Genomic DNA, 22923 nt, shown 5'->3' on the forward strand with positions numbered 1-22923 from the left:
GGGGGCTAGTTAGTGACCTACTATTATGATATGGGGGATAGTTAGTGACCTACTGTTATGATATGGGGGCTAGTTAGTGACCTACTGTTATGATATGGGGGCTAGTTAGTGACCTACTGTTATGATATGGGGGCTAGTTAGTGACCTACTGTTATGATATGGGGGCTAGTTAGTGACCTAATGTTATGATATGGGGGCTAGTTAGTGACCTAATGTTATGATATGGGGGCTAGTTAGTGACCTAATGTTATGATATGGGGGCTAGTTAGTGACCTACTGTTATGATATGGGGGCTAGTTAGTGACCTACTGTTATGATATGGGGGCTAGTTAGTGACCTACTGTTATGATATGGGAGCTAGTTAGTGACCTACTGTTATGATATGGGGGCTAGTTAGTGACCTACTATTATGATATGGGGGCTAGTTAGTGACCTACTGTTATGATATGGGAGCTAGTTAGTGACCTACTGTTATGATATGGGGGCTAGTTAGTGACCTACTGTTATGATATGGGGGCTAGTTAGTGACCTACTGTTATGATATGGGAGCTAGTTAGTGACCTACTGTTATGATATGGGGGCTAGTTAGTGACCTACTGTTATGATATGGGGGCTAGTTAGTGACCTACTGTTATGATATGGGGGCTAGTTAGTGACCTACTGTTATGATATGGGAGCTAGTTAGTGACCTACTGTTATGATATGGGGGCTAGTTAGTGACCTACTGTTATGATATGGGGGCTAGTTAGTGACCTACTGTTATGATATGGGGGCTAGTTAGTGACCTACTGTTATGATATGGGGGCTAGTTAGTGACCTAATGTTATGATATGGGGCTAGTTAGTGACCTACTGTTATGATATGGGGGCTAGTTAGTGACCTACTGTTATGATATGGGGGCTAGTTAGTGACCTACTGTTATGATATGGGGGCTAGTTAGTGACCTACTGTTATGATATGGGGGCTAGTTAGTGACCTAATGTTATGATATGGGGGCTAGTTAGTGACCTACTGTTATGATATGGGGGCTAGTTAGTGACCTAATGTTATGATATGGGAGCTAGTTAGTGACCTACTGTTATGATATGGGGGCTAGTTAGTGACCTACTGTTATGATATGGGGGCTAGTTAGTGACCTAATGTTATGATATGGGGGCTAGTTAGTGACCTACTGTTATGATATGGGGGCTAGTTAGTGACCCAATGTTATGATATGGGGGCTAGTTAGTGACCTACTGTTATGATATGGGGGCTAGTTAGTGACCTACGGTTATGATATGGGGGCTAGTTAGTGACCTACTGTTATGATATGGGGGCTAGTTAGTGACCTAATGTTATGATATGGGGGCTAGTTAGTGACCTACTGTTATGATATGGGGGCTAGTTAGTGACCTAATGTTATGATATGGGGCTAGTTAGTGACCTACTGTTATGATATGGGGGCTGTTAGTGACCTACTGTTATGATATGGGGGCTGGTTAGTGACCTACTGTTATGATATGGGGCTAGTTAGTGACCTACTGTTATGATATGGGGGCTAGTTAGTGACCTAATGTTATGATATGGGGGCTAGTTAGTGACCTACTGTTATGATATGGGGGCTAGTTAGTGACCTAATGTTATGATATGGGAGCTAGTTAGTGACCTACTGTTATGATATGGGGGCTAGTTAGTGACCTACTGTTATGATATGGGGGCTAGTTAGTGACCTAATGTTATGATATGGGGGCTAGTTAGTGACCTACTGTTATGATATGGGGGCTAGTTAGTGACCCAATGTTATGATATGGGGGCTAGTTAGTGACCTACTGTTATGATATGGGGGCTAGTTAGTGACCTACGGTTATGATATGGGGGCTAGTTAGTGACCTACTGTTATGATATGGGGCTAGTTAGTGACCTAATGTTATGATATGGGGGCTAGTTAGTGACCTACTGTTATGATATGGGGGCTAGTTAGTGACCTAATGTTATGATATGGGAGCTAGTTAGTGACCTACTGTTATGATATGGGGGCTAGTTAGTGACCTACTGTTATGATATGGGGGCTAGTTAGTGACCTACTGTTATGATATGGGGGCTAGTTAGTGACCTAATGTTATGATATGGGGGCTAGTTAGTGACCTACTGTTATGATATGGGGGCTAGTTAGTGACCTACTGTTATGATATGGGGGTTAGTTAGTGACCTACTGTTATGATATGGGGGCTAGTTAGTGACCTAATGTTATGATATGGGGGCTAGTTAGTGACCTACTGTTATGATATGGGGGCTAGTTAGTGACCTAATGTTATGATATGGGGGCTAGTTAGTGACCTACTGTTATGATATGGGGGCTAGTTAGTGACCTACTGTTATGATATGGGGGCTAGTTAGTGACCTACTGTTATGATATGGGGGCTAGTTAGTGACCTACTGTTATGATATGGGGGCTAGTTAGTGACCTAATGTTATGATATGGGGGCTAGTTAGTGACCTACTGTTATGATATGGGGGCTAGTTAGTGACCTACTGTTATGATATGGGGCTAGTTAGTGACCTAATGTTATGATATGGGGGCTAGTTAGTGACCTACTGTTATGATATGGGGGCTAGTTAGTGACCTACTGTTATGATATGGGGCTAGTTAGTGACCTACTGTTATGATATGGGGCTAGTTAGTGACCTAATGTTATGATATGGGAGCTAGTTAGTGACCTACTGTTATGATATGGGGGCTAGTTAGTGACCTACTGTTATGATATGGGGCTAGTTAGTGACCTACTGTTATGATATGGGGGCTAGTTAGTGACCTACTGTTATGATATGGGGGCTAGTTAGTGACCTAATGTTATGATATGGGGGCTAGTTAGTGACCTACTGTTATGATATGGGGGCTAGTTAGTGACCTAATGTTATGATATGGGGGCTAGTTAGTGACCTACTGTTATGATATGGGGGCTAGTTAGTGACCTACTGTTATGATATGGGGGCTAGTTAGTGACCTACTGTTATGATATGGGGGCTAGTTAGTGACCTAATGTTATGATATGGGGGCTAGTTAGTGACCTACTGTTATGATATGGGGGCTAGTTAGTGACCTAATGTTATGATATGGGAGCTAGTTAGTGACCTACTGTTATGATATGGGGGCTAGTTAGTGACATACTGTTATGATATGGGGGCTAGTTAGTGACCTACTGTTATGATATGGGGGCTAGTTAGTGACCTAATGTTATGATATGGGGGCTAGTTAGTGACCTACTGTTATGATATGGGGCTAGTTAGTGACCTAATGTTATGATATGGGGGCTAGTTAGTGACCTACTGTTATGATATGGGGGCTAGTTAGTGACCTACTGTTATGATATGGGGGCTAGTTAGTGACCTACTGTTATGATATGGGGGCTAGTTAGTGACCTACTGTTATGATATGGGGGCTAGTTAGTGACCTAATGTTATGATATGGGGGCTAGTTAGTGACCTACTGTTATGATATGGGGGCTAGTTAGTGACCTACTATTATGATATGGGGGATAGTTAGTGACCTACTGTTATGATATGAGGGCTAGTTAGTGACCTAATGTTATGATATGGGGGCTAGTTAGTGACCTACTGTTATGATATGGGGGCTAGTTAGTGACCTACTGTTATGATATGGGGGCTAGTTAGTGACCTAATGTTATGATATGGGGGCTAGTTAGTGACCTAATGTTATGATATGGGGGCTAGTTAGTGACCTAATGTTATGATATGGGGGCTAGTTAGTGACCTACTGTTATGATATGGGGGCTAGTTAGTGACCTACTGTTATGATATGGGGGCTAGTTAGTGACCTGCTGTTATGATATGGGGGCTAGTTAGTGACCTACTGTTATGATATGGGAGCTAGTTAGTGACCTACTGTTATGATATGGGGGCTAGTTAGTGACCTACTATTATGATATGGGGCTAGTTAGTGACCTACTGTTATGATATGGGGGCTAGTTAGTGACCTACTGTTATGATATGGGAGCTAGTTAGTGACCTACTGTTATGATATGGGGCTAGTTAGTGACCTACTGTTATGATATGGGGGCTAGTTAGTGACCTACTGTTATGATATGGGAGCTAGTTAGTGACCTACTGTTATGATATGGGGGCTAGTTAGTGACCTACTGTTATGATATGGGGGCTAGTTAGTGACCTACTGTTATGATATGGGGGCTAGTTAGTGACCTACTGTTATGATATGGGAGCTAGTTAGTGACCTACTGTTATGATATGGGGGCTAGTTAGTGACCTACTGTTATGATATGGGGGCTAGTTAGTGACCTACTGTTATGATATGGGGGCTAGTTAGTGACCTACTGTTATGATATGGGGGCTAGTTAGTGTCCTACTGTTATGATATGGGGGCTAGTTTGTGACCTAATGTTATGATATGGGGGCTAGTTAGTGACCTAATGTTATGATATGGGGGCTAGTTAGTGACCTAATGTTATGATATGGGGGCTAGTTAGTGACCTACTGTTATGATATGGGGGCTAGTTAGTGACCTAATGTTATGATATGGGGGCTAGTTAGTGACCTAATGTTATGATATGGGGGCTAGTTAGTGACCTAATGTTATGATATGGGGGCTAGTTAGTGACCTAATGTTATGATATGGGGGCTAGTTAGTGACCTAATGTTATGATATGGGGGCTAGTTTGTGACCTAATGTTATGATATGGGGGCTAGTTAGTGACCTAATGTTATGATATGGGGGCTAGTTAGTGACCCAATGTTATGATACGGGGGCTAGTTAGTGACCTACTGTTATGATATGGGGGCTAGTTAGTGACCTACGGTTATGATATGGGGGCTAGTTAGTGACCTACTGTTATGATATGGGGGCTAGTTAGTGACCTAATGTTATGATATGGGGCTAGTTAGTGACCTACTGTTATGATATGGGGGCTAGTTAGTGACCTAATGTTATGATATGGGGCTAGTTAGTGACCTACTGTTATGATATGGGGCTAGTTAGTGACCTACTGTTATGATATGGGGGCTAGTTAGTGACCTACTGTTATGATATGGGGGCTAGTTAGTGACCTAATGTTATGATATGGGGGCTAGTTAGTGACCTACTGTTATGATATGGGGGCTAGTTAGTGACCTAATGTTATGATATGGGAGCTAGTTAGTGACCTACTGTTATGATATGGGGGCTAGTTAGTGACATACTGTTATGATATGGGGGCTAGTTAGTGACCTACTGTTATGATATGGGGGCTAGTTAGTGACCTAATGTTATGATATGGGGGCTAGTTAGTGACCTACTGTTATGATATGGGGGCTAGTTAGTGACCTAATGTTATGATATGGGGGCTAGTTAGTGACCTACTGTTATGATATGGGGGCTAGTTAGTGACCTACTGTTATGATATGGGGGCTAGTTAGTGACCTACTGTTATGATATGGGGGCTAGTTAGTGACCTACTGTTATGATATGGGGGCTAGTTAGTGACCTAATGTTATGATATGGGGGCTAGTTAGTGACCTACTGTTATGATATGGGGGCTAGTTAGTGACCTACTATTATGATATGGGGGATAGTTAGTGACCTACTGTTATGATATGAGGGCTAGTTAGTGACCTAATGTTATGATATGGGGGCTAGTTAGTGACCTACTGTTATGATATGGGGGCTAGTTAGTGACCTACTGTTATGATATGGGGGCTAGTTAGTGACCTAATGTTATGATATGGGGGCTAGTTAGTGACCTAATGTTATGATATGGGGGCTAGTTAGTGACCTAATGTTATGATATGGGGGCTAGTTAGTGACCTACTGTTATGATATGGGGGCTAGTTAGTGACCTGCTGTTATGATATGGGGGCTAGTTAGTGACCTACTGTTATGATATGGGAGCTAGTTAGTGACCTACTGTTATGATATGGGGGCTAGTTAGTGACCTACTATTATGATATGGGGGCTAGTTAGTGACCTACTGTTATGATATGGGGGCTAGTTAGTGACCTACTGTTATGATATGGGAGCTAGTTAGTGACCTACTGTTATGATATGGGGCTAGTTAGTGACCTACTGTTATGATATGGGGGCTAGTTAGTGACCTACTGTTATGATATGGGAGCTAGTTAGTGACCTACTGTTATGATATGGGGGCTAGTTAGTGACCTACTGTTATGATATGGGGGCTAGTTAGTGACCTACTGTTATGATATGGGGGCTAGTTAGTGACCTACTGTTATGATATGGGAGCTAGTTAGTGACCTACTGTTATGATATGGGGGCTAGTTAGTGACCTACTGTTATGATATGGGGGCTAGTTAGTGACCTACTGTTATGATATGGGGGCTAGTTAGTGACCTACTGTTATGATATGGGGGCTAGTTAGTGACCTACTGTTATGATATGGGGGCTAGTTTGTGACCTAATGTTATGATATGGGGGCTAGTTAGTGACCTAATGTTATGATATGGGGGCTAGTTAGTGACCTAATGTTATGATATGGGGGCTAGTTAGTGACCTACTGTTATGATATGGGGGCTAGTTAGTGACCTAATGTTATGATATGGGGGCTAGTTAGTGACCTAATGTTATGATATGGGGGCTAGTTAGTGACCTAATGTTATGATATGGGGGCTAGTTAGTGACCTAATGTTATGATATGGGGGCTAGTTAGTGACCTAATGTTATGATATGGGGGCTAGTTAGTGACCTAATGTTATGATATGGGGGCTAGTTAGTGACCTAATGTTATGATATGGGGGCTAGTTAGTGACCCAATGTTATGATACGGGGGCTAGTTAGTGACCTACTGTTATGATATGGGGGCTAGTTAGTGACCTACTGTTATGATATGGGGGCTAGTTAGTGACCTACGGTTATGATATGGGGGCTAGTTAGTGACCTACTGTTATGATATGGGGGCTAGTTAGTGACCTAATGTTATGATATGGGGGCTAGTTAGTGACCTACTGTTATGATATGGGGGCTAGTTAGTGACCTAATGTTATGATATGGGAGCTAGTTAGTGACCTACTGTTATGATATGGGGGCTAGTTAGTGACCTACTGTTATGATATGGGGGCTAGTTAGTGACCTACTGTTATGATATGGGGGCTAGTTAGTGACCTAATGTTATGATATGGGGGCTAGTTAGTGACCTACTGTTATGATATGGGGGCTAGTTAGTGACCTAATGTTATGATATGGGGGCTAGTTAGTGACCTACTGTTATGATATGGGGGCTAGTTAGTGACCTACTGTTTTGTTATGGGGGCTAGTTAGTGACCTACTGTTATGATATGGGGGCTAGTTAGTGACCTACTGTTATGATATGGGGGCTAGTTAGTGACCTAATGTTATGATATGGGGGCTAGTTAGTGACCTACTGTTATGATATGGGGGCTAGTTAGTGACCTACTGTTATGATATGGGGCTAGTTAGTGACCTAATGTTATGATATGGGGGCTAGTTAGTGACCTACTGTTATGATATGGGGCTAGTTAGTGACCTACTGTTATGATATGGGGCTAGTTAGTGACCTACTGTTATGATATGGGGGCTAGTTAGTGACCTAATGTTATGATATGGGAGCTATTTAGTGACCTACTGTTATGATATGGGGGCTAGTTAGTGACCTACTGTTATGATATGGGGGCTAGTTAGTGACCTAATGTTATGATATGGGGGCTGTTAGTGACCTACTGTTATGATATGGGGCTAGTTAGTGACCTAATGTTATGATATGGGGGCTAGTTAGTGACCTACTGTTATGATATGGGGGCTAGTTAGTGACCTACTGTTATGATATGGGGCTAGTTAGTGACCTACTGTTATGATATGGGGGCTAGTTAGTGACCTAATGTTATGATATGGGGGCTAGTTAGTGACCTACTGTTATGATATGGGGGCTAGTTAGTGACCTAATGTTATGATATGGGAGCTAGTTAGTGACCTACTGTTATGATATGGGGGCTAGTTAGTGACATACTGTTATGATATGGGGCTAGTTAGTGACCTACTGTTATGATATGGGGCTAGTTAGTGACCTAATGTTATGATATGGGGGCTAGTTAGTGACCTACTGTTATGATATGGGGGCTAGTTAGTGACCTAATGTTATGATATGGGGGCTAGTTAGTGACCTACTGTTATGATATGGGGGCTAGTTAGTGACCTACTGTTATGATATGGGGGCTAGTTAGTGACCTACTGTTATGATATGGGGGCTAGTTAGTGACCTACTGTTATGATATGGGGGCTAGTTAGTGACCTAATGTTATGATATGGGGGCTAGTTAGTGACCTACTGTTATGATATGGGGGCTAGTTAGTGACCTACTATTATGATATGGGGGATAGTTAGTGACCTACTGTTATGATATGAGGGCTAGTTAGTGACCTAATGTTATGATATGGGGGCTAGTTAGTGACCTACTGTTATGATATGGGGGCTAGTTAGTGACCTACTGTTATGATATGGGGGCTAGTTAGTGACCTAATGTTATGATATGGCGGCTAGTTAGTGACCTAATGTTATGATATGGGGGCTAGTTAGTGACCTAATGTTATGATATGGGGGCTAGTTAGTGACCTACTGTTATGATATGGGGGCTAGTTAGTGACCTACTGTTATGATATGGGGGCTAGTTAGTGACCTACTGTTATGATATGGGAGCTAGTTAGTGACCTACTGTTATGATATGGGGGCTAGTTAGTGACCTACTATTATGATATGGGGGCTAGTTAGTGACCTACTGTTATGATATGGGGGCTAGTTAGTGACCTACTGTTATGATATGGGAGCTAGTTAGTGACCTACTGTTATGATATGGGGGCTAGTTAGTGACCTACTGTTATGATATGGGGGCTAGTTAGTGACCTACTGTTATGATATGGGAGCTAGTTAGTGACCTACTGTTATGATATGGGGGCTAGTTAGTGACCTACTGTTATGATATGGGGCTAGTTAGTGACCTACTGTTATGATATGGGGGCTAGTTAGTGACCTACTGTTATGATATGGGAGCTAGTTAGTGACCTACTGTTATGATATGGGGGCTAGTTAGTGACCTACTGTTATGATATGGGGGCTAGTTAGTGACCTACTGTTATGATATGGGGGCTAGTTAGTGACCTACTGTTATGATATGGGGGCTAGTTAGTGTCCTACTGTTATGATATGGGGGCTAGTTAGTGACCTAATGTTATGATATGGGGGCTAGTTAGTGACCTACTGTTATGATATGGGGGCTAGTTAGTGACCTAATGTTATGATATGGGGGCTAGTTTGTGACCTAATGTTATGATATGGGGGCTAGTTAGTGACCTAATGTTATGATATGGGGGCTAGTTAGTGACCTAATGTTATGATATGGGGGCTAGTTAGTGACCTACTGTTATGATATGGGGCTAGTTAGTGACCTAATGTTATGATATGGGGCTAGTTAGTGACCTAATGTTATGATATGGGGGCTAGTTAGTGACCTAATGTTATGATATGGGGGCTAGTTAGTGACCTAATGTTATGATATGGGGGCTAGTTAGTGACCTAATGTTATGATATGGGGGCTAGTTAGTGACCTACTGTTATGATATGGGGGCTAGTTAGTGACCTACTGTTATGATATGGGGGCTAGTTAGTGACCTAATGTTATGATATGGGAGCTAGTTAGTGACCTAATGTTATGATATGGGAGCTAGTTTATTGTTACAGCACACTACCATTTCCACTCCCTATCTCCATGTGGCAGCAGCAACTCGGCCAGGTGCTGTGCCAAGCCTTGATAAGCACACAAGTGCGAGCAATCAGGGATCGACAATTAGTGAGAGAGAAGTGGACAGGAGCTTCTTGGCCGGCCAGTGTTTAGTGTCCTTAGTTTTGGACAGGCCTTTTTGTAAATATTTATTTTTAGCACCATAAACTGAACAACAATCTGCCTGGGCTGAACAACCAAGAAGTCAAGATGGAGCTGGCCCTGGACCCCAGGTAAGGTTGATGTCATATACAACATGGTCCACATACTCTGACTAGTATTACGAAACCAGCTAGCTAGCCTAATGATATTGCTACACTCGCTAAGTCTTAAATGAACACATTAAATCAGGTTACAGACCATATAGTTGGGCCTAGGACCCCTAGACTTAGCGAGTGTAGTAATCAGTAGGCTAGCTAGCTGGCTTCGTAACTCTACCATAACCTAATTTCACGAATACTGTATGGAGGGGATTTAAAGTAACTGTCCAGTGTTTCCAGATTTCTATTAAATATGACTTATAATTAGCTACAATATGATTTACATAATTTTCCTTCCAAAAGATTGGTAATTAAGTATGTAAAAAAAACAGCTTTTCTGTGTTAGAATGGTGTGGGCATATACCGGTCATAAAAAAAATATTCATGAGTAGACCGCTGATTTACCAGCTCATCCTCTGAGGAAATAACAAGCCTTTTTTTTTTTACTGTCTGAGACACAAGTTTGAGGTGTTTAAAAAAAAAAAAAATACACATTTTCCAATGTATGCTTTGGCCACAAATACGAGTCAACAACGTGGGTGGATAAGTCAACAACGTGGGTGGATGAGTCATCAACATTATTTGGGTATGAGTTAATAGTATATGAATTTATAAAAGTTAGATTTACACTGGGCAGTTACTTTAGGTCAGTCTTTCAGGCAATTAATGAGAATACACTAAGAAAAGACAGATTTAGATTGTCAATATTAGTGAAATATACTCAAAGTAAAATAGTTGATCCCTCTGGCATTACTAATTGTCTGCATATTGCAATACTTTTATATATACTCAAACATTATTGTTACTGGTAAATAAGAATTATGCAGAATATAAAATGTTACTTTTAATTCCTAGAGTGACCTTTAAAATAGTTGTTTTAACTCTAGATCATTGATGGTATCTACAAAAGCATTGTCAAAAGAAGGCTCTCGCATTCTAAATCAATACATTGAAAATACATTCTATAAATATCTGTACAAAGTCATCCCTATCACCCCAAAGCAAGACACAATTGTCATGAATGCCTCTGAGGTAAAATGTGTGTGTGAGGGTCCTCCTTCCTACTCTTTTGCTAACTATCTGTAGTGAGAGACCGGTTTATATCTATGCCGTTCTATATCAATGACGGTTTCTCTGTCTGGTCACAGCCAGTTCCATAAAGTGAGGTAAGAGATGTAGAAGAGCAAGGACAAAAAGGGCAAAAACCTTAGAAAACATTAAATGATGGAGAAAACCTGCCACTTACAGTGAACCGAAATGCTGCCTCCAAATAGCCCATATCATGCAACTAATCTCATGATTATGGCTTGTCCTGAGTCAGAGTGCTTTTATACAACCCATAGGAACCTGTCCAAACTATTATTTTGCTTGCGGGGAATAGGTAACCAGTCCCAACACTCTGTATAAACATACAAAAATAAGGCAAAATTACTAGACGCATTTTTAACATGGCAGTGTGGGATCCATCTTACAGCAATTGTCTGGCTTGTATATGTGACAGGCGACGATCTGTTTTAATTAACTATCCAGCATTGCAAACATCTGTTTATAACAGGAGGAGGAAGCAAGAAAAGTTTACTGAAAAATACTATTGGCTGCAACTGTGTTAAAATTCTGTACAGTAAGTGTAATCTTTGGTATTTGTAAAATAATTTCTCAATGATATGAAAGTAAAGTTCAAAAACGTTTCCAAAACCACATCACAAGCAGGGATAATTCATGTTTAGACAGAGCATCAGGACTGGTTACCTTCCCCATTTAGACAGAGCATCAGGACTGGTTACTTTCCCCATTTAGACAGAGCATCAGGACTGGTTACTTTCCCCATTTAGACAAGAGCATCAGGACTGGTTACTTTCCCCATTTAGACAGAGCATCAGGACTGGTTACATTCCTCATTTAGACAGAGCATCAGGACTGGTTACATTCCCCATTTAGACAGAGCATCAGGACTGGTTACCTTCCCCATTTAGACAGAGCATCAGGACTGGTTACTTTCCCCATTTAGACAGAGCATCAGGACTGGTTACTTTCCCCATTTAGACAAGAGCATCAGGACTGGTTACTTTCCCCATTTAGACAGAGCATCAGGACTGGTTACATTCCCCATTTAGACAGAGCATCAGGACTGGTTACTTTCCCCATTTAGACAAGAGCATCAGGACTGGTTACTTTCCCCATTTAGACAGAGCATCAGGACTGGTTACATTCCCCATTTAGACAGAGCATCAGGACTGGTTACTTTCCCCATTTAGACAAGAGCATCAGGACTGGTTACTTTCCCCATTTAGACAGAGCATCAGGACTGGTTACATTCCCCATTTAAACAGAGCATCAGGACTGGTTACTTTCCCCATTTAGACAGAGCATCAGGACTGGTTACATTCCCCATTTAAACAGAGCATCAGGACTGGTTACTTTCCCCATTTAGACAGAGCATCAGGACTGGTTACCTTCACCATTTAGACAGAGCATCAGGACTGGTTACTTTCCCCATTTAGACAGAGCGTCAGGACTGGTTACATTCCTCATTTAGACAGAGCATCAGGACTGGTTACATTCTACATTTAGACTGAGCATCAGGACTGGTTACATTCCCCATTTAGACAGAGCATCATGACTGGTTACTTTCCCCATTTAGACAGAGTATCAGGACTGGTTACATTCCCCATTTAGACAGAGTATCAGGACTGGTTACATTCCCCATTTAGACAGAGCATCAGGACTGGTTACATTCCCCATTTAGACAGAGCATCAGGACTGGTTACTTTCCCCATTTAGACAAGAGCATCAGGACTGGTTACTTTCCCCATTTAGACAGAGCATCAGGACTGGTTACATTCCCCATTTAGACAGAGCATCAGGACTGGTTACTTTCCCCATTTAGACAAGAGCATCAGGACTGGTTACTTTCCCCATTTAGACAGAGCATCAGGACTGGTTACATTCCCCATTTAGGCAGAGCATCAGGACTGGTTACTTTCCCCATTTAGACAGAGCATCAGGACTGGTTACATTCCCCATTTAGACAGAGCATCAGGACTGGTTACTTTCCCCATTTAGACAAGAGCATCAGGACTGGTTACTTTCCCCATTTAGACAGAGCATCAGGACTGGTTACATTCCCCATTTAGACAGAGCATCAGGACTGGTTACTTTCCCCATTTAGACAAGAGCATCAGGACTGGTTACTTTCCCCATTTAGACAGAGCATCAGGACTGGTTACATTCCCCATTTAGACAGAGCATCAGGACTGGTTACTTTCCCCATTTAGACAGAGCATCAGGACTGGTTACATTCCCCATTTAGACAAGAGCATCAGGACTGGTTACTTTCCCCATTTAGACAGAGCATCAGGACTAGTTACATTCCCCATTTAGACAGAGCATCAGGACTGGTTACCTTCCCCATTTAGACAGAACATCAGGACTCGTTACATTCCCCATTTAGACAGAGCATCAGGACTGTTTTACATTCCCCATTTAGACAGAGCATCAGGACTGGTGACTTTCCCCATTTAGACAGAGCATCAGGACTGTTTACATTCCCCATTTAGACAGAGCATCAGGACTGGTTACATTCCCCATTTAGACAGAGCATCAGGACTGGTTACATTCCCCATTTAGACAGAGCATCAGGACTGGTTACTTTCCCCATTTAGACAAGAGCATCAGGACTGGTTACTTTCCCCATTTAGACAGAGCATCAGGACTGGTTACATTCCCCATTTAGACAGAGCATCAGGACTGGTTACTTTCCCCATTTAGACAAGAGCATCAGGACTGGTTACTTTCCCCATTTAGACAGAGCATCAGGACTGGTTACATTCCCCATTTAGACAGAGCATCAGGACTGGTTACTTTCCCCATTTAGACAGAGCATCAGGACTGGTTACATTCCCCATTTAGACAAGAGCATCAGGACTGGTTACTTTCCCCATTTAGACAGAGCATCAGGACTAGTTACATTCCCCATTTAGACAGAGCATCAGGACTGGTTACCTTCCCCATTTAGACAGAACATCAGGACTCGTTACATTCCCCATTTAGACAGAGCATCAGGACTGTTTTACATTCCCCATTTAGACAGAGCATCAGGACTGGTGACTTTCCCCATTTAGACAGAGCATCAGGACTGTTTACATTCCCCATTTAGACAGAGCATCAGGACTGGTTACATTCCCCATTTAGACAGAGCATCAGGACTGGTTACATTCCCCATTTAGACAGAGCATCAGGACTGGTTACTTTCCCCATTTAGACAGAGCATCAGGACTGGTTACCTTCCCCATTTAGACAGAACATCAGGACTCGTTACATTCCCCATTTAGACAGAGCATCAGGACTGTTTTACATTCCCCATTTAGACAGAGCATCAGGACTGGTGACTTTCCCCATTTAGACAGAGCATCAGGACTGTTTACATTCCCCATTTAGACAGAGCATCAGGACTGGTTACATTCCCCATTTAGACAGAGCATCAGGACTGGTTACATTCCCCATTTAGACAGGAGCATCAGGACTGGTTACTTTCCCCATTTAGACAAGGGCATCAGGACTGGTTACTTTCCCCATTTAGACAGAGCATCAGGACTGGTTACATTCCCCATTTAGACAGAGCATCAGGACTGGTTACTTTCCCCATTTAGACAAGAGCATCAGGACTGGTTACTTTCCCCATTTAGACAGAGCATCAGGACTGGTTACATTCCCCATTTAGACAGAGCATCAGGACTGGTTACTTTCCCCATTTAGACAGAGCATCAGGACTGGTTACATTCCCCATTTAGACAAGAGCATCAGGACTGGTTACTTTCCCCATTTAGACAGAGCATCAGGACTGGTTACATTCCCCATTTAGACAGAGCATCAGGACTGGTTACTTTCCCCATTTAGACAAGAGCATCAGGACTGGTTACTTTCCCCATTTAGACAGAGCATCAGGACTGGTTACATTCCCCATTTAAACAGAGCATCAGGACTGGTTACTTTCCCCATTTAGACAGAGCATCAGGACTGGTTACATTCCCCATTTAAACAGAGCATCAGGACTGGTTACTTTCCCCATTTAGACAGAGCATCAGGACTGGTTACCTTCACCATTTAGACAGAGCATCAGGACTGGTTACTTTCCCCATTTAGACAGAGCGTCAGGACTGGTTACATTCCTCATTTAGACAGAGCATCAGGACTGGTTACATTCTACATTTAGACTGAGCATCAGGACTGGTTACATTCCCCATTTAGACAGAGCATCAGGACTGGTTACTTTCCCCATTTAGACAGAGTATCAGGACTGGTTACATTCCCCCATTTAGACAGAGTATCAGGACTGGTTACATTCCCCATTTAGACAGAGCATCAGGACTGGTTACATTCCCCATTTAGACAGAGCATCAGGACTGGTTACTTTCCCCATTTAGACAAGAGCATCAGGACTGGTTACTTTCCCCATTTAGACAGAGCATCAGGACTGGTTACATTCCCCATTTAGACAGAGCATCAGGACTGGTTACTTTCCCCATTTAGACAAGAGCATCAGGACTGGTTACTTTCCCCATTTAGACAGAGCATCAGGACTGGTTACATTCCCCATTTAGGCAGAGCATCAGGACTGGTTACTTTCCCCATTTAGACAGAGCATCAGGACTGGTTACATTCCCCATTTAGACAGAGCATCAGGACTGGTTACTTTCCCCATTTAGACAAGAGCATCAGGACTGGTTACTTTCCCCATTTAGACAGAGCATCAGGACTGGTTACATTCCCCATTTAGACAGAGCATCAGGACTGGTTACTTTCCCCATTTAGACAAGAGCATCAGGACTGGTTACTTTCCCCATTTAGACAGAGCATCAGGACTGGTTACATTCCCCATTTAGACAGAGCATCAGGACTGGTTACTTTCCCCATTTAGACAGAGCATCAGGACTGGTTACATTCCCCATTTAGACAAGAGCATCAGGACTGGTTACTTTCCCCATTTAGACAGAGCATCAGGACTAGTTACATTCCCCATTTAGACAGAGCATCAGGACTGGTTACCTTCCCCATTTAGACAGAACATCAGGACTCGTTACATTCCCCATTTAGACAGAGCATCAGGACTGTTTTACATTCCCCATTTAGACAGAGCATCAGGACTGGTGACTTTCCCCATTTAGACAGAGCATCAGGACTGTTTACATTCCCCATTTAGACAGAGCATCAGGACTGGTTACATTCCCCATTTAGACAGAGCATCAGGACTGGTTACATTCCCCATTTAGACAGAGCATCAGGACTGGTTACTTTCCCCATTTAGACAAGAGCATCAGGACTGGTTACTTTCCCCATTTAGACAGAGCATCAGGACTGGTTACATTCCCCATTTAGACAGAGCATCAGGACTGGTTACTTTCCCCATTTAGACAAGAGCATCAGGACTGGTTACTTTCCCCATTTAGACAGAGCATCAGGACTGGTTACATTCCCCATTTAGACAGAGCATCAGGACTGGTTACTTTCCCCATTTAGACAGAGCATCAGGACTGGTTACATTCCCCATTTAGACAAGAGCATCAGGACTGGTTACTTTCCCCATTTAGACAGAGCATCAGGACTAGTTACATTCCCCATTTAGACAGAGCATCAGGACTGGTTACCTTCCCCATTTAGACAGAACATCAGGACTCGTTACATTCCCCATTTAGACAGAGCATCAGGACTGTTTTACATTCCCCATTTAGACAGAGCATCAGGACTGGTGACTTTCCCCATTTAGACAGAGCATCAGGACTGTTTACATTCCCCATTTAGACAGAGCATCAGGACTGGTTACATTCCCCATTTAGACAGAGCATCAGGACTGGTTACATTCCCCATTTAGACAGAGCATCAGGACTGGTTACTTTCCCCATTTAGACAGAGCATCAGGACTGGTTACTTTCCCCATTTAGACAGATCATCAGGACTGGTTACCTTCCCCATTTAGACAGAGCATCAGGACTGGTTACATTCCCCATTTAGACAGAGCATCAGGACTGGTTACATTCCCCATTTAGACAGAGCATTAGGACTGGTTACATTCCCCATTTAGACAGAGCATCAGGACTGGTTACATTCCCCATTTAGACAGAGCATCAGGACTGGTTACATTCCCCATTTAGACAGAGCATCAGGACTGGTTACATTCCCCATTTAGACAGAGCATCAGGACTGGTTACTTTCCCCATTTAGACAGAGTATCAGGACTGGTTACATTCCCCATTTAGACAGAGCATCAGGACTGGTTACATTCCTCATTTAGACAGAGCATCAGGACTGGTTACATTCCCCATTTAGACAGAGCATTAGGACTGGTTACATTCCTCATTTAGACAGAGCATCAGGACTGGTTACATTCCCCATTTAGACAGAGCATCAGGACTGGTTACATTCCCCATTTAGACAGAGCATCAGGACTGGTTACTTTCCCCATTTAGACAGAGCATCAGGACTGTTTACTTTTCCCATTTAGACAGAGCATCAGGACTGGTTACTTTCCCCATTTAGACAGAGCATCAGGACTGGTTACTTTCCCCATTTAGACAGAGCATCAGGACTGTTTACTTTCCCCATTTAGACAGAGCATCAGGACTGGTTACTTTCCCCATTTAGACAGAGTATCAGAACTGTTTACCTTCCACATTTAGACAGAGCATCAGGACTGGTTACATTCCTCATTTAGACAGAGTATCAGGACTGTTTACCTTCCCCATTTAGACAGAGCATCAGGACTGGTTACATTCCTCATTTAGACAGAGCATCAGGACTGGTTACTTTCCCCATTTAGACAGAGTATCAGGACTGGTTACATTCCCCATTTAGACAGAGCATCAGGACTGGTTACTTTCCCCATTTAGACAGAGCATCAGGACTGGTTACATTCCCCATTTAGACAGAGCATCAGGACTGGTTACTTTCCCCATTTAGACAAGAGCATCAGGACTGGTTACTTTCCCCATTTAGACAGAGCATCAGGACTGGTTACATTCCCCATTTAGACAGAGCATCAGGACTGGTTACTTTCCCCATTTAGACAGAGCATCAGGACTGTTTACTTTCCCCATTTAGACAGAGCATCAGGACTGGTTACTTTCCCCATTTAGACAGAGCATCATGACTGGTTACTTTCCCCATTTAGACAGAGCATCAGGACTGGTTACATTCCCCATTTAGACAGAGCATTAGGACTGGTTACATTCCTCATTTAGACAGAGCATCAGGACTGGTTACATTCCCCATTTAGACAGAGCATCAGGACTGGTTACATTCCCCATTTAGACAGAGCATCAGGACTGGTTACATTCCCCATTTAGACAGAGCATCAGGACTGGTTACATTCCTCATTTAGACAGAGCATCAGGACTGGTTACATTCCCCATTTAGACAGAGCATCAGGACTGGTTACTTTCCCCATTTAGACAGAGTATCAGGACTGGTTACATTCCCCATTTAGACAGAGTATCAGGACTGGTTATATTCCCCATTTAGACAGAGCATCAGGACTGGTTACATTCCCCATTTAGACAGAGCATCAGGACTGGTTACTTTCCCCATTTAGACAGAGCATCAGGACTGGTTACTTTCCCCATTTAGACAGAGAATCAGGACTGGTTACATTCCCCATTTAGACAGAGCATCAGGACTGGTTACATTCCCCATTTAGACAGAGCATTAGGACTGGTTACATTCCCCATTTAGACAGAGCATCAGGACTGGTTACATTACCCATTTAGACAGAGCATCAGGACTGGTTACATTCCCCATTTAGACAGAGCATCAGGACTGGTTACATTCCTCATTTATACAGAGCATCAGGACTGGTGACTTTCCCCATTTAGACAGAGCATCAGGACTGGTTACATTCCCCATTTAGACAGAGCATCAGGACTGGTTACATTCCCCATTTAGACAGAGCATCAGGACTGGTTACATTCCCCATTTAGACAGAGCATCAGGACTGGTTACATTCCTCATTTAGACAGAGCATCAGGACTGGTTACATTCCCCATTTAGACAGAGCATTAGGACTGGTTACATTCCTCATTTAGACAGAGCATCAGGACTGGTTACATTCCCCATTTAGACAGAGCATCAGGACTGGTTACATTCCCCATTTAGACAGAGCATCAGGACTGGTTACATTCCCCATTTAGACAGAGCATCAGGACTGTTTACTTTCCCCATTTAGACAGAGCATCAGGACTGGTTACATTCCCCATTTAGACAGAGCATCAGGACTGGTTACATTCCTCATTTATACAGAGCATCAGGACTGGTGACTTTCCCCATTTAGACAGAGCATCAGGACTGGTTACATTCCCCATTTAGACAGAGCATCAGGACTGGTTACATTCCCCATTTAGACAGAGCATCAGGACTGGTTACATTCCCCATTTAGACAGAGCATCAGGACTGGTTACATTCCTCATTTAGACAGAGCATCAGGACTGGTTACATTCCCCATTTAGACAGAGCATTAGGACTGGTTACATTCCTCATTTAGACAGAGCATCAGGACTGGTTACATTCCCCATTTAGACAGAGCATCAGGACTGGTTACATTCCCCATTTAGACAGAGCATCAGGACTGGTTACTTTCCCCATTTAGACAGAGCATCAGGACTGTTTACTTTTCCCATTTAGACAGAGCATCAGGACTGGTTACTTTCCCCATTTAGACAGAGCATCAGGACTGGTTACTTTCCCCATTTAGACAGAGCATCAGGACTGTTTACTTTCCCCATTTAGACAGAGCATCAGGACTGGTTACTTTCCCCATTTAGACAGAGTATCAGGACTGTTTACCTTCCCCATTTAGACAGAGCATCAGGACTGGTTACATTCCTCATTTAGACAGAGTATCAGGACTGTTTACCTTCCCCATTTAGACAGAGCATCAGGACTGGTTACATTCCTCATTTAGACAGAGCATCAGGACTGGTTACTTTCCCCATTTAGACAGAGTATCAGGACTGTTTACCTTCCCCATTTAGACAGAGCATCAGGGCTGGTTACTTTCCCCATTTAGACAGAGTATCAGGACTGTTTACCTTCCCCATTTAGACAGAGCATCAGGACTGGTTACTTTCCCCATTTAGACAGAGTATCAGGACTGTTTACATTCCCCATTTAGACAGAGCATCAGGACTGGTTACATTCCCCATTTAGACAGAGCATCATGACTAGTTACATTCCCCATTTAGACAGAGCATCAGGACTGGTTACCTTCCCCATTTAGACAGAACATCAGGACTCGTTATATTCCCCATTTAGACAGAGCATCAGGACTGGTTACATTCCCCATTTAGACAGAGCATCAGGACTGGTTACATTCCTCATTTAGACAGAGCATCAGGACTGGTTACATTCCTCATTTAGACAGAGCATCAGGACTGTTTACATTCCCCATTTAGACAGAGCATCAGGACTGGTTACATTCCCCATTTAGACAGAGCATCAGGACTGGTTACATTCCTCATTTAGACAGAGCATCAGGACTGTTTACATTCCCCATTTAGACAGAGCATCAGGACTGGTTACTTTCCCCATTTAGACAGAGCATCAGGACTGGTTACCTTCCCCATTTAGACAGAGCATCAGGACTGGTTACCTTCCCCATTTAGACAGAGCATCAGGACTGGTGACTTTCCCCATTTAGACAGAGCATCAGGACTGTTTACATTCCCCATTTAGACAGAGCATCAGGACTGGTTACATTCCCCATTTAGACAGAGCATCAGGACTGGTTACATTCCTCATTTAGACAGAGCATCAGGACTGGTTACATTCCTCATTTATACAGAGCATCAGGACTGGTTACTTTCCCCATTTAGACAGAGCATCAGGACTGGTTACTTTCCCCATTTAGACAGAGCATCAGGACTGGTTACATTCCCCATTTATACAGAGCATCAGGACTGGTTACATTCCCCATTCAGACAGAGCATCAGGACTGGTTACATTCCCCATTTAGACAGAGCATCAGGACTGGTTACATTCCTCATTTAGACAGAGCATCAGGACTGGTTACATTCCTCATTTATACAGAGCATCAGGACTGGTTACTTTCCCCATTTATACAGAGCATCAGGACTGGTTACTTTCCCCATTTAGACAGAGCATCAGGACTGGTTACTTTCCCCATTTAGACAGAGCATCAGGACTGTTTACATTCCCCATTTAGACAAGAGCATCAGGACTGGTTACCTTCCCCATTTAGACAGAGCATCAGGACGGGTTACTTTCCCCATTTAGACAGAGCGTCAGGACTGGTTACATGAGCATCAGGACTGGTTACTTTCCCCATTTAGACAGAGCATCAGGACTGGTTACATTCCCCATTTAGACAGAGCATCAGGACTAGTTACATTCCCCATTTAGACAGAGCATCAGGACTGGTTACCTTCCCCATTTAGACAGAGCATCAGGACTCGTTACATTCCCCATTTAGACAGAGCATCAGGACTGGTTACATTCCCCATTTAGACAGAGCATCAGGACTGGTTACATTCCTCATTTAGACAGAGCATCAGGACTGTTTACATTCCCCATTTAGACAAGAGCATCAGGACTGGTTACACAGCCCGTGGGCAAAATAATAGTTTTGATGGGAGCCAAAATTACTATATAAATATATATAAATATATAAAATATAAATATATATAAATATTTGTGGCCGGGAAGAAGATTTAGGCCAGAGGATCATGTTAAACTCATGGTGTTCAGTTAAGCAGACATTAAATCATCAAAATAGTACAATACCTGATTAACTAGTCTAGCAGTTAGTGCTCTGGTGGGTAAAAAACAAAGACTCTCAGTCGGGATCAAGGTCTAAATCGGGATCAAGGTCTAAGTCGGGATCAAGGTCTAAATCTAAATCATTATTGACCAATAATATTTTGGGTTGAAAATAGCCTTTGTTTCTTTGGTATCCCTGAAAAGCCTCATCAATGTACTGTATCTTTGTAGATGAATGGATATTGGAAATCAATTGAAAGATGAGATGGACGTGAGGTATGGATGACACAATGGAATACAACATCTGTGTGGTCAATAGACAAACAGGTGGAATCTAATGCTGTTACCACATTATTTCAATATCATTTTGTCAACATGATTACACTAATGTGGGAAAGTAATCAACATATGCCTTATTGTGAGTGTTGGTCTGGAGACAATCTTACAGAATAATTCTAAATAGGTTTTTATGAAGACATGGTAGATGACACTTTGCTTCATACGCTCTAAAACAGTCTTTATAAACTCAACGGTGAAGTCAATTGTATGTAATTTGATGAAAAGACAGCATTGAGTTTGTATCCGTTTGGACAACTAAACTGCCTAATTGTCAAATCTGGACGCATATAATATACCTGTGACAGAAAACACTCGTCATTGCCAATGAATACCCCAAATCATTCTTCTATTTATTTTGACAATAGAAGTAGTACTCTATACTACTGCACAAACCCAGCAAAGCATGTTCAGTTATAGAATTTATTTCAATCAATGTTTGTGTGGCAGGGTGACCGTGAGTCACCACTAATGTCCCCCCGTGAACATAACAAATGGTTATGATGGAGTTTGAGGAAAGATAATTATTAAACAGTTTTAGAGGGAAAGAAAATGGAGCAATGAGCAAATGAATAAGACAGTGTTTATAGGCATGGCCCTCTGAAAGCAAGTACCCAAGCTCTCTCAGTATCTCAATATAAAGCATACCCAGTGGACAACCAGTTTTCTGGTTATCCCTCAGTCATGGCACAAGTCAGCATTATGCCCTGCTTGGACATAGTGATGTAGTACCACATTTCATCTTAAAAGGGAACACTGACAACACATTTCAGGCGTCTTGTTATTACTGAACATAATTATTGAGAATGTTATAGTCAGCCAGTCAGTCGTAA

At 42.6% G+C, this 22923-nt stretch overlaps 1 protein-coding gene across 1 annotated transcript in view; it reads right to left on the reverse strand.

Annotated features, from left to right (window-relative positions):
* The window catches only part of LOC118371013 (regulator of G-protein signaling 17-like), a 373137-nt gene that overhangs the window by 307283 nt on the left and 42931 nt on the right, over positions 1 to 22923 (reverse strand). The gene's annotated exons all lie outside the window — the stretch shown is intronic.

This window comes from Oncorhynchus keta, chromosome 2 (assembly GCF_023373465.1).
Source record: "Oncorhynchus keta strain PuntledgeMale-10-30-2019 chromosome 2, Oket_V2, whole genome shotgun sequence".
In the NCBI taxonomy this organism is placed as follows: Eukaryota; Metazoa; Chordata; class Actinopteri; order Salmoniformes; family Salmonidae; genus Oncorhynchus; species Oncorhynchus keta.